The 12,364-nt window shown below is 51.1% G+C and overlaps 1 protein-coding gene across 1 annotated transcript in view; it reads right to left on the bottom strand.

Moving 5' to 3' along the window:
- Positions 1 to 12,364, bottom strand: part of LOC113976779 (acid-sensing ion channel 2) — a 367,873-nt gene that overhangs the window by 164,172 nt on the left and 191,337 nt on the right. The window lies entirely within an intron of this gene.

Consider the following 12,364-nt stretch of genomic DNA (forward strand, 5'->3'; position numbering starts at 1 on the left):
AATCACCCTCAACCCCAAATTTACATCCTGATGGTGATGGAATCACCTTCAACCCCAAATTAACACCCTGGTGGTGATGGAATCACCTTCAACCCCAAATTAACACCCTGGGGGTGATGGAATCACCTTCAACCCCAAATTAACACCTGATGGTGACAGAAGAATTTCAACTCCAAATTAACACCTTGATGGTGAGGGAAACACTGAATTAGCAACCTGATGGTGAGGGAACCTCCTTTAACCCCAAATTAACACCCTGGTGGTGATGGAATCATCTTCAACTCCAAATTTACACACTCATGGTGAGGGAAACACTTCAACCCCAAATTAACATCCTGGTGGTGATGAAATCACCTTCGACCCCAAATTAGCACCTGATGGTGAGGGAAAAACTTCAATTCCAAATTAACACCCTGATGGTGAGGGAAACACTTCAACCCCAAATTAACACCTGATGGTGAGGGAACTTCCTTCAACCCCAAAATAACACCTTGATGGTGAGGGAACACTTTAACCCCAAAATAACATCCTGATGGTGAGGGAAGTTCCTTCAACCCCAAATTAACACCTTGATGGTGAGGGAAACACTGAATTAACACCCTGATGGTGAGGGAACCTCCTTCAACCCCAAATTACCACCCTCAAGGTGAAGGCTGTGGAACGAGTGCTGCTGCTTCCCACCATAAATCTCCCAGCTGGATTTTATCCAGGCCTGCTTTGAGCAGCACAACCAGGAGCAGTTTCCCTGATAAAGAGCCAGGCCACCCAGTGAACATCTCAAACCCAGAAATTCTAATTAATGTTGGTTCTGGGGAGGCTCAGCACCAAATCTGGAGGTTACCTCGTGCAAGGGGCACTTTCAGCCTAATTTGGAGACTTAACTGGGGCTCCACTGGAATTTATTTGCATTCCCACACTGTGGAGAGATCTTTAAGCAGGGAGTCAATCTGCTCTACAATATTTTAACAAATGTAATTAAAAGGGACTGTTGTAGCAGAAGACAATCTCTGCAAGGCTAATTAAAATATTGCTGGCCCCTGCTAAACTTGCTCAGCTTTCCTCTAAGAGCTAATGAAATGCAAAGTATTGCCTCCTGTTTTCATCTGTAAGAGAGTTCATTAAGAGACCTTTCTGCACTGGATTAAGCCAAGTGCTCAGAAAGAGACTAAATTGAATCTCAGTAATTGAAGACCAATATTTTCTGGCTGAAATCCAAGACTGGAAATTAAATCTTTAAAAAAAAAAAAGAAATGGGAAGTTCATGTGTAAAAGAAATATTGTGGCTTTGCTTCCATGCAGAAAAACTGAGTATTTTGGGGGCAAGCAGACATTTCCCTCAAATGTTGGCTAAAAAACTAAGTTTCGTGCAAGAAATGTTTGGTCAGTCCTTCAACAAGAATTTTTGGGTGGAGAAAAAGCTTTTCTTTGTATCTTATTCTCCAGCTTTAGTCCTGAGGACACATAACATCCCTCTCTGCAGGAGTGGCTGCTGCTGAGCAGAACACTTAATTCTTAGGCTAAAAATACAACCTATTAATATAAGCAGGTAATTTTTTTTTTTGCTGCAGCACTGGTTTCTAGGAAGTTGTTAAACCCTTCAAAGCCTTGCTCTGAGATTCAGCTTGGAAAGTGGATTTGAGGGATTAGAACAACAGGACAGTGCCTGCTTTCCAAAGCTCTCCCTGGGCTGGATTTGGTGGTGTCTGTGGGATGAGCTGAGGAATTTTTTCTTCCAAGACTGGACAAACTGATCCATCTCCTCAAGGGTTTTTTTTCCACTAAACTGTAGGAGGATCACTTAAAAAAAAGGATCCTTTGGACTTGGCTTTGCTGTTTCCTGTTCTTGCAGTCCCAGCTCGGCTGAGGAAGGGCAGCTCTGCCCTTTCCTTCAGGATGCCCAGGGTTTGTCCCCAGGGAATCAGGGCACTGGGATGGGCACTGGGAGGCCCCTGGGCAGCATCACTCCCCTCTCAGCAGAGCCCCAGCTGGGTTGGACACGGAATAAAGGCTCCCAGAGCAGCTGGAATTGGGGCAGGGCAGGAAGCAGAGCAAAATTACCCCTTTCTCCCCATCCCTTAGCCCAGCAAATCCCACAGGGAGGGGCAGTCGGGAACTCAGGGGAGTTCTGGGAATGGTTTAGGTTGGGAAAGACCTTTTAGATCCTTGGGTCCAAGTGTTGGGTTGGATCCAACAGTCAGCTTAAGGTCAGTCAGTGGAGAGCAGGGGCTGTCCCAGCACAAACCACCCCAAGGGAGGCTGCTGGGCCTGGGAGCTGCTGGGATTTGCCAGCGGAGTCTGTCTGTCCTCAGCCACTGCCTGTGCACTGAATCATGGAATCATGGAATAGCCTGAGCTGGGAGGGACCCCCAAGGATCCAGTCCAACCCCTGGCCCTGTCCAGACACCCCAACAATCCCACCCTGTCCTTCAGAGCGTTGTCCAAACCCTCCTGGAGCTCTGGCAGCCTTGGGGCTGTGCCCACTGCCCTGGGGAGCCTGGGCAGTGCCAACCACCCTCTGGGGGAAGAACCTTTTCCTGAGATCCAACCTGACCCTGCCCTGACACAGCTCCAGCCCTTCCCTGGGTCCTGTCCCTGCTCACCAGAGAGAATCTTTGAACCCTTAAGCACCGGATCAAACTTATAGGAGTGAAGGAGGAGAACCAAGACCCCCCTTCCCCACCCAAACCACGTCCCTTCCCCAGCCAGGAGCAACACGACCCCTCCCCAAAATTCAGCTCCGTTCCCACAGCTCCAAAACCTCCTGAAACCATTGAAACATTCCAAAAAAGCTCTTGCTGTTGGAGCTGCCATCTGCAAGAGCCTGGGTCTCTCATGTTTGGTGCAAGTTGTATGTGCTAATGTATGCACAGGCAGCTCTGCCTGTCCACGCCTCTGCTGTGCCACTTCTTGGCACAAACAAAGAGACTTTGCTCTTATTAACAGCATCTTATATCACATTCCGAGCTTCTGCTGCAGCTTTGCTGGGATTTTATTCTCTCTAGAAGGCCTCAATCTGCAAGTTGATAGCGCAGATTTCTTGCAATGATTCCAATTAATGACAAATAAACCCAGTGGAACAGATTACAGCCAGCTCTGGAGGCTGCATGTTAAGCTTTTTTTTTTTCACTTGGAAATAAGCATTCAGGGGAAAAAAAAAAAGGGTAATAAAAATGTCTTAATTTGCTGCTCAAAACCAGTGTTGCTCAACAAATATTTTTATTTAAGTGTAACTCTTGAACTGGGCACCCTGAGCTCTCTGGATTCATGAGGCAGTTTGTCTCTGCAGTCATCTGCTGTTATTTTTCTCTCTTATTGTGTGGTCCTCCCAGATTTCAAAACTCATGGAAATATGAATGTGATTGTACTAAAGGGACAAATAGGGAAAGTCTGGAGACTCTCAGGTTTGCAGGGGCAGAAATAAGGTCAGAGGAGATCTTAAATTTGATTCCTATCCTCTCAGATGGGGGTTTTCCTGTAAATCCAACCAAACCCTGAGTTTCCTGGAGGGTTACCTGTTAACTCAAATCATTCTCCCCAAACATTTTTGATCTTTGATTGCATTTTGCATTCAGCTTCACCTCCCCTAAAAGAATTTCAATCTCGTTTTGGGTGGAGGTTTCAAAAGACTGACAACTTAATTTTTATTTCCAGCTCCAATAAATCTCATCTCCTGATTCAATAAAGCTGCTCTCACAGGGCACAGGTCACATCCTGCCAAAAACCACCGGGCAGACAAAAACATCCCCTGCTCCAGTGTCCCTGGAGAAGTGGAGGAAAACATCCTGCAAAGGTGCTGAGCAGGAGGGAGCCCGGGAGTCACCCAGGTATTTACACATCGTTTTGCTCATTGTGCTGGAAATGTGAACTTGGATAAATAATTCATGGGGCGAGTTTGGTGTTCACATCACTCCTGGAAGCTGAACTAATTACCCCCAGAGCCTGCACTCAACTTTCCTCACCCACTTAATTAAGCAGGAAACTGAGGCCCAGCTCGGGAAGTGCTGCAGGTTGGAGCTGAGGAGCTTCTGGGTCTGTAGAGACCCTTTTAGAAAATAACTCCTGGTTAATGGTACTTATTTGTTTATTAGAATGATAAAAATCATACCCTGAGATGGGAGGGACCCACAAGGATCATCCACCCAACCCCTGGCCCTGCACAGACACCCCAACAATCCCACCCTGTGCCCCAGAGGATCATCCAAACCCTCCTGGAGCTCTGGCAGCCTTGGGGCTGTGCCCACTGCCCTGGGGAGCCTGGGCAGTGCCAACCACCCTCTGGGGGAAGAACCTTTTCCCATATCCATCCCAACCCTTCTCTGGCACAGCTCCAGCCCTTCCCTGGGTCCTGTCCCTGCTCACCCAGAGCTGGAGCTGCCCCTGGGGAGGAGCTGCAGCCCCCGCTGAGCTCTGACCTCAGTCTGCTCCTCTCCAGCTGAACACACCAAGTGCCCTCAGCTGCTCCTCGTGTGGCCCCTCCAGACCCTTCCCCATTTCCATGTCCCTCCTCTGGGCATTCTCTGACAGCTTTAGATCCTTCTCACCCTGTGGCACCACGATACAAGAACTGCAGCAGGGCCAAAGACCCCTTGTTCCCTCTGGTGCACTCACGACCCTTCCTGGCCCTTCTCCCCTCTGTGTGCACTGAGAACGAGCTCAGAACACAAAAAGCAGTGGCAGCCACTGGCATCTTCTGCCTTAAAAAGATGAATTAAGAAATTTAGGCGCCAGGAGGTGTCGTGGAGTGAAGGATCCCGTTGGCTCTTCCCTCTGGACCTGCTGCTGCTGGATATTCCCAGGCTGGAGGAGCAGGATGAGGTTTGCTGAGAAATCAGATGTGACACTCCTGATTTTCCCTGGCATCCTTCAGTTTGTGCACGTCTCCGCTTCAGAGTCTGGGGAAATTCTGAAGGCAGAGCATTTACATGCCCCAAAATACCAGTGGAATTGGAAATGGACTGGAAGCAGCTGCATATTTGTGCTGACTCTGGGAAAACTTCACAGAAAGCCAGGAAAAGGCAAGAAAGAGGAAAGTTTTTGGGGCTGGAAGGTGGGATTGAACTGGGAGACACTTGGTGGGCTGCCTTGCTACTCTGGTGTGAAGATAAACACCATCCAAGGGTTTTGGGGCTGGGGACCACCCCTTTGCCCCCAGGATGAGGAGAACAAGAGGAATGATACAGGTGAAACCTTGGAATTGGGGGGACCCTACAGAAAAAAGGCTCCATGGCACTTTCTCTGTGCTCCTCAGCTGAAACCCTGCCCTGCAAGATGCCCCATCACCTCCCCAGAGCCAGAAGAAGCCCCTGTGAGCTGTAAAACCCCCCCTTGTCCTTCAGGAACAGCCAAACTGAGCTTCAGGCTGAACTGTGCTCTCAGCTCATGACTTGTGTCTCCCCAGCCAGGGCTGAAGATCCATAACGGGATCAAAACCAATTATCTCATCCCTCAGCTCTCTGTGGAGGGCTCAGTTGCCAGAGGAAGGGAGAGAAGGAGCATATCCAAGGACTAAAGGTCCCTGGGAGGTGACAAACCCTCTGAAACAGGTGAGCAAACCTCCCACCAAACCCCCTGCGAGGCCTTGGTCGGTGATGCCCCTCAACTGGTTTGAAAAAGACCTTGAAAAAGGCCTCAGGTGGGTGGGAGTGAGTCTGGTTTGCACTTTGGGGCACTGTCTGGGGTGGAAAACAGGTTTCACCAGCTGAGCTGCAAACCTGCCCCGTGCAGCTGGGCTGGCTCTGCTGGGCTGGCTCTGCTGGGCTGGCTCAGCAGCCCCTGTGTGGCCCCAGCTCATTCCCAGCTCATTCCCAGCTTGTTCCCATCTCCCAGTGAGCTGGCACAAGCCAGAGGATGACAAACAAGGGCAATTAGTCATTCAGGCTGCACTGGCTCTGCCTCCCTGTCCCCTGTACGTGTGTCTCCCTGCCAAGCACATCCAGGCTCCTGAAACCAAATGGGAAGGGATGTGAGACAAAGTTCCCCTGATGGATCCTTCTCCCTTCCTCTAAATGCCACCCAGGACATTTTTCAGCCACAGCAGGGACTGTGATGACAACACCTCCTTTAAATCACCACCACTAATTTCCAGCTCGAATGGGAAACTCGTCATTGTTGGCAAGGACAGACAGACAGCAAGGGACAAACTCCCTGAGAGTCATCCCAGAGCAGGGTCCTGCAATGTCCTGCTGTTGGAGGAGTGTAGGAGTCATCAAAGCCTTCCAGTGGAACTTTGGAGCTCAGCTTTCCCTGCCTGGCTGAGCAGGGAATGGAGCATGTGAAGAGCTCCAGAGCCGGAATCCAGGCTCCTGCCTGCCTGTGTGTGGGCATCCAGCACTCCCAGGGAGGGAGATGGGAGTGTTCCAACGTCTGCCTGTGGTCTTCCATGCTCCTGGGGAGCTCCAGTGCTGGCAGAGATGTGCTGTTCTCCTCGGGGTGCTTTCTGAGGTCCAATTTATTCCTTCAGCCATATGGTGCTCGGGTCCCTCTCAGCACCTGCGGCGCTTTCAAGAGCTTGGCTTTGTTCTGGGGCTGCTCCTGGCCAGCTTTGCCTCAGAAGTTCCCCGTGGCTGCTCAGCTGGATGCCTGCAGGTGGTGTGACACTGCCTGGCTAATGAAGATGTGTCCTGTCCCAGCTCCTCTGCCCAGGGCAGCTCTGTGCCCCCAGCACCAGCCTCTCCGAGCCCCTCCTGCCACCACATCCCAGCACATCCCTCCTCCCTGGAGACCTCCTGCCACAGCGCTGTGTCAGTACAGAAAGACACCACTTTGTCACACTTTGCTTCATCTTTCCTTGCCTCTAAGGTATTCCCAAGCTTTTCTCCTGTCTCTCTCTCCAGCAGTTCCCATTTCCAAAGCTGTTCCCTGTCGCCGCTGCTCCTCAGCTCAGCTGTCAGTGCTGTCAGCCCTTCTCCAAGCTCCTTGCTTTAGCTTGTGGCAGAAACAACACTCTGGAATCACACAGATCACACAGCAAACAAGAGCCCCTTTTCCCCTGGGAATCCCATCCCATCTAATCCTGGCTGGCAGGAGCTGCAGAGCATCAGTCACACCCCACCGAGCTGGGAGGGGCAGAGGGGAGGCTCTGTCTGGTACCACTGGCCAAATTCCTCTGTTCATTTTAGGAACGGGCTCTGCCCACCACGGGACAGTGTGGGACAGTGCCTTGATGGGCAGACAGCAGGATCCTGGGGTGTATTTCCTAAGGAAAAGCACAGCATCCTCTGCTGAGGAGCAGGGTCCTTCCCCAGGCTCATCTCCTGGGTGTCAGAGGCTCCTCTCTGGACTATTTCCCCCTCCCAGCTTCCCTGTTGAGGGACCTGCCATGCCCTGCACCTCTGTCCCACCCCACAACTCTGCTCCACCACCGGTTTTGTTGTCAGAACACCAGAGAGTGAAACAGGGAGGGAGGAAAAGCCCATCTGAGCCCTGGGAAGAGGCAGAGAGAGAACAGCCAACAGGTCAGGGGGGATGTTCTGCTGACCCAGGGGTGGTTTTAAGGTGTGGGTTGAACACCTTTGCCCCAAATTATCTGTTGCTGCCCACTCTTGGAGGCACCATCCTAAATCCTGGGCTTTCCTCTGCTCCCCAGCTGGGAAGACATCAGAATAAATCTCTCTACCCCTCAGCCCTTGCACCACATGGACCTGCCAAATTCCTGAGCACTGGCAAAACAGGGTTGAAATAAAGGCCTGTGAGACACCACTGGGTCCTGCTGGCTCTCAGCCTGCTCCCAAAATCCTGCTGGAAGCCCATTTATTCCTATGTATTTATGCACTGAAGAGTGTTTTGGGGTGCAAATTCGTGTGCATGGGCTGGGAACCGAACGAGTGCCTTGAATAATGCAGGAGAGGGGTGGCAGATTAGGATGCTTTCTCTGCAATAACTAATGGCAGCAATAAAGCAAACTCCTCAAAGGGCTGCCAGCCCATTTGTCAGGGCTGCAGGCAGAATTTTCAGGCCTGTACCCGAAGCTCCCTCATTGCAGCCCATAAATAAACAACTTCCTTGCCTTGTCCCACTCCTAAATCCTTCCCCACTCTGCCTGGCTTTGCTGTCCTGCACCCCTGAGGTGCCTCTCTGGCTACAACCAGCTGGGTGCTGTGTTTAGGAGCAGGATTTCTGCCCATATCCGTGCTGGGAAAAGGGGAGGTTGGATTTGATGCTGGTTTTTTCCCAGGCAATGAGCTCCGTGCACCAAAACCCCCCACTCTGCTCCCAGACCTGCTCAAAAACACAGAGCAGCAGCTCAGTCTCGTGCAAACGGTTTGGGAGTGGTCCCAAAACTGAGGTGGTGAGTTAAATGCAGGAAAATTGAAGGAATTTATAGTGGCAAAATCCAGACACACACACACACAGACACACAGAGGGATTCTGGAACCAGCCAGTGAAGCCAGGAGAAATGGGAAGAGAGGGCTAAAAGGTGTGTTCAGCAAGAGATGGTTCTGACAGAACAGAAATCACTCCAAAATCCAGCAAATTGAGCAGCCTGGGCTGGTGGAAGGTGTCCCTGCCCATGGCAGGGGGTGGAACAAGGTGGTTTTTAAGGTCCCTCCCAACCCAAACCATTCTGGGATAATTCTATGGAACCTCAACCTAAGAACTGGGAATGGAATCTCTCGTGCTGGTTTGATGTGTTACCCCCCTAACCTGGGGCTGGACCCCCCTCCAGCAAGGCTGGGAGACCCCCAAAGGCCCCCTGGGAGACCCCCAAAGGCCCTCAAAGCAGAAGAGGGAGACCCAGGAGTAAAGTTCACGTGGAGAACGAGCAGACAGAGGGGTTGGAATCGGTCCAGCGCAGAAATGAGGATTCTACTTGTGCACATTTCATTAAAAATTAATTAGTGATTAATGGCTGAAGCTGCAGCCACGGAAATTTGGGAGGAAATGTGCCAGCAATGCCTTGGTGTCACCAGCTGGAGAAGGGGGGGCAGGTGGCACTGGGGGACACTTCAGTGTCCCCACACAGGAGATGGATGGGCAGCTCTGGGCACTGAGGAGGCTTCAGTGACCTCTTGATAAGAGGTAACAATTTAAGTGGCATTAACCCAGTGCTTCCTGCCCAGATTGATGGAGGATTCATACCAGAGGCCACATTCCCAAACTCCTCCATCACCTTGTTCTTCTGCCCAACAAATCACCCACTTGGGGGATTGTTCCTCAAACTCCTGGCCCAGCTCCTTCCCTGACAAAAATCTCTCTTTTTCTTTTTTTTTCAGGCAACGTCAATTTGTTGAAGACAAAAATATCTGAGAGAAATTTGATGAATCTCCCGCTGGAGGAAGGAAAACGTTGAAAAATTGCTGAAAGCCCCTTTTGTCGTTTCCAACAAAATATTTTTTGTTTGGAGTAACTTCGAGCTTGGGAATGTGACTTGGTTTACACTACAAATGTTTTTTAAAGGTCAAATGGAAATAAACAGCTCCAAGACCCAACATTATGACTGGTTCCAGTTTTTCTCCCTCGGTGACAAGCAAATTGAGATTTTTTTGATTCTTCCTTCCGATTCAAAATGGGAAAATTATTTCAAGATTTATTTTTTTCCCCCAAGGTGATAAAAACCATTTGTGCTGTGCAGCACAAATTCACCCCAATTTTGGTTTAGGGGCAAAAGAAAGCACAAGTAACAAAGGGAGAAGATTGTGCAGAGGGAATCCACTGAGGAACAGGAGACCTGTTTAAGCAGAAGGACCAAATCCTTCATTTCAAGCTTTCTGTGTCTCTCTCCCCGGGAATAAATGTTCTGTGGGAAGCGGAATTTGCCTCTTTGGTGGAAGAAGAGGTGGGAATGTGGATGGGGGGGAGACAATTACAGAATCACAGAACCATGGAATGGGTTTGGTTGGAAGGGACCTTAAAGAGCAGCTCATTCCAACCCCCTGCCAGGGACAGGGACACCTTCCCCTCTGGGGAAAGGCCATCCCTGCACATCCTCTGCTCCCTCTGCCTCCTCATCTACATGTGTCACACGTGTGGGTCTGTGTTTCATAGAATCATAGAATCATGGAATCAGCTGGGTTGGAAGGCACCTCTGAGATCATCCAGTCCAACCCTTGATCCAACCCCGCCGTGGTTCCCAGCCCATGGCACTGATGCCACATCCAGTCTCATCTTAAAAACCTCCAGGGATGGAGAATCCACCACTTCCCTGGGCAGCCCATTCCAATGGCTGATCACCCTCTCTGCAAAGAAATTCCTTCTAATATCCAACCTAAACCTCCCCTGGCACAGCTGAAGACCCTGAGCCCTCTTGTCTTGCTGAGAGTTGCCTGGGAAAAGAGACCAACCCCCCCCTGGCTCCCCCCTCCTGTCAGGGAGTTGCAGAGAGTGAGGAGGTCTCCCCTGAGCCTCCTCTTCTCCAGGCTGAACAGCCCCAGCTCCCTCAGCCTCTCCTCATAGGACTTGTGCTCCAGTCCCTTCCCCAGCCTCGTTGCTCTCCTCTGGACCTGCTCCAGGACCTCAATATCCTTCCTGAGCTGAGGGCCCAGAACTGGACACAGCACTCCAGGGGTGGCCTCACCAGGGCTGAGTCCAGGGGAAGAATCACTTCCCTGGACCTGTTGGCCACACTGTTCCTGAGCCAGGCCAGGATCCATTGGCCTTCTTGGCCACCTGGGCACACTCTGGTTCATGTTCATGTTTCACAGAGATCTGAGGTTCATTTGGGATCTTCATCTCCCACTTTTCCTCCCCAGTGTTTCCCACCAGCCCCAGGAGGAGCAGGGCTGAGTGTTGGCTCAGGGTGCCAATGTTTTCCCCGTGCCCAGGGTGAGCACTGACAGCCCTTTCTCCTGCTCTGAACTTCTTTTGTTCCCAGCAAGGCACGAGTTTCTCCCCTCCAAAGGGCATTGCCAGGGAGACATCACCTCTACAAGGCATTTTGCACTTTCCAAAGAGCATTGCCAGGGAGACACAGCCTTTCCACGGGAACATGTCAGGCAGTTTGCCTGGAAAACAAGCGTCTCTCCTGTCTGGGGGTGACAGGGGGCAGGTGGGACCTTTCCCAAACCCTCTTACAAATTAGAGCTTCCTCTCTGCACCCTCAGATACCTCCACAGGGATTCTGGGCAGGCAGCCCAAAAACTGGGAAAAGCCAGCAACTAATGACGATATTTTTGGTGATTCCAAGTTTCTGCTCCATGTGCTGTGGAAGCAGGAACAGGACACACAGCCACGACCTGACAGGCTGGGAGAGGTGGGGGGGTTTCACCTGAAGAAGAGAAGGATCCAGGGAGACCTGAGAGCCCCTTCTGGGGTCTAAAGGGGCTCCAGGAGAGCTGGAGAGGGACTGGGGACAAGGGATGGGGGGACAGGACAAGAGGGAATGGCTTCCCACTGCCAGAGGGCAGGCAGAGATGGGAGGGTGGGGAGGCCCTGGCCCAGGTTGCCCAGAGAAGCTGTGGCTGCCCCTGGATCCCTGGAAGTGTCCAAGGCCAGGTTGGACGGGGCTTGGAGCAACCTGGGCTGGTGGAAGGTGTCCCTGCCCATGGTGAAAAATGTCTATTCTTTGGTACTGTTCAAATTGGCAATAAAATCATAGAATCAAATAATGGCTTAGGTTGGAAGGGACCCTAAAGCCCATCCAGTGCCACCCCCTGCCATGGGCAGGGACACCTTCCCCTGGATGGGATCATCTGCTCCCAGCCCCTGAAGGTCCCAGATCCATTGGTCATTTCCCACTTCTCTGTTCTGGAGCAAAACTGGTCCAGACTCCTCCATCCCTGTGCCAAAACCCTCCCACCTGTGGGATGTGGGATGAGGTGGAGGAAACATCTCCCTCCACCTGCTCGTGCCTCGGTTTCCCAACTTGGGAAACTTCCAGGCTCCACTCTGAGAGTGAACCCACGGCGTGAAACCAGTTTGGAACTGGGAACTGTGGGTTTGAACACAACCCCAACCCTTGGGGGTGGGAAAACAGCCATCCCAGGAGTGGAACATTCCTTCATAAACCCTGTGTCACCTCTGTGACTAAGGAACACACTTTGTGCTCTGTGGACAGAATGCAGGTAGGAGATGAAAACAATTCCACCATTTCCCAACCAAACCCAGCACTTTTGTTTTTAAATAAGCACAAAAGATTCACAGTTTTGTTTGCTTGCTGCACAACAACAGAGAGAGATCTTTGCCCAGATATTCTCGATTTGCTGCTGGGCTCTGCTGTTTCTTGATAGAGAATCTAATTCATTTGTGTGCCTGGAGAGAAATCCAATAGGGAAGAGGCTCAGGATCGATACCTGGACCAGCACAGTGCAGCCTGTGCTCAAAGAGTGGGACTTGGAACTTCCAGAGAGCCAGGAAAAACAGCTCCTGGCTTGGAGCTGGAGTTCTTACAGCTCCTAATTATTTATGTGATCGTGGTCTGAGAGTCTCT

This window comes from Neopelma chrysocephalum, unplaced genomic scaffold (genome assembly GCF_003984885.1).
Source record: "Neopelma chrysocephalum unplaced genomic scaffold, ASM398488v2 Primary Assembly neopelma1_182, whole genome shotgun sequence".
NCBI lineage: Eukaryota > Metazoa > Chordata > Aves > Passeriformes > Pipridae > Neopelma > Neopelma chrysocephalum.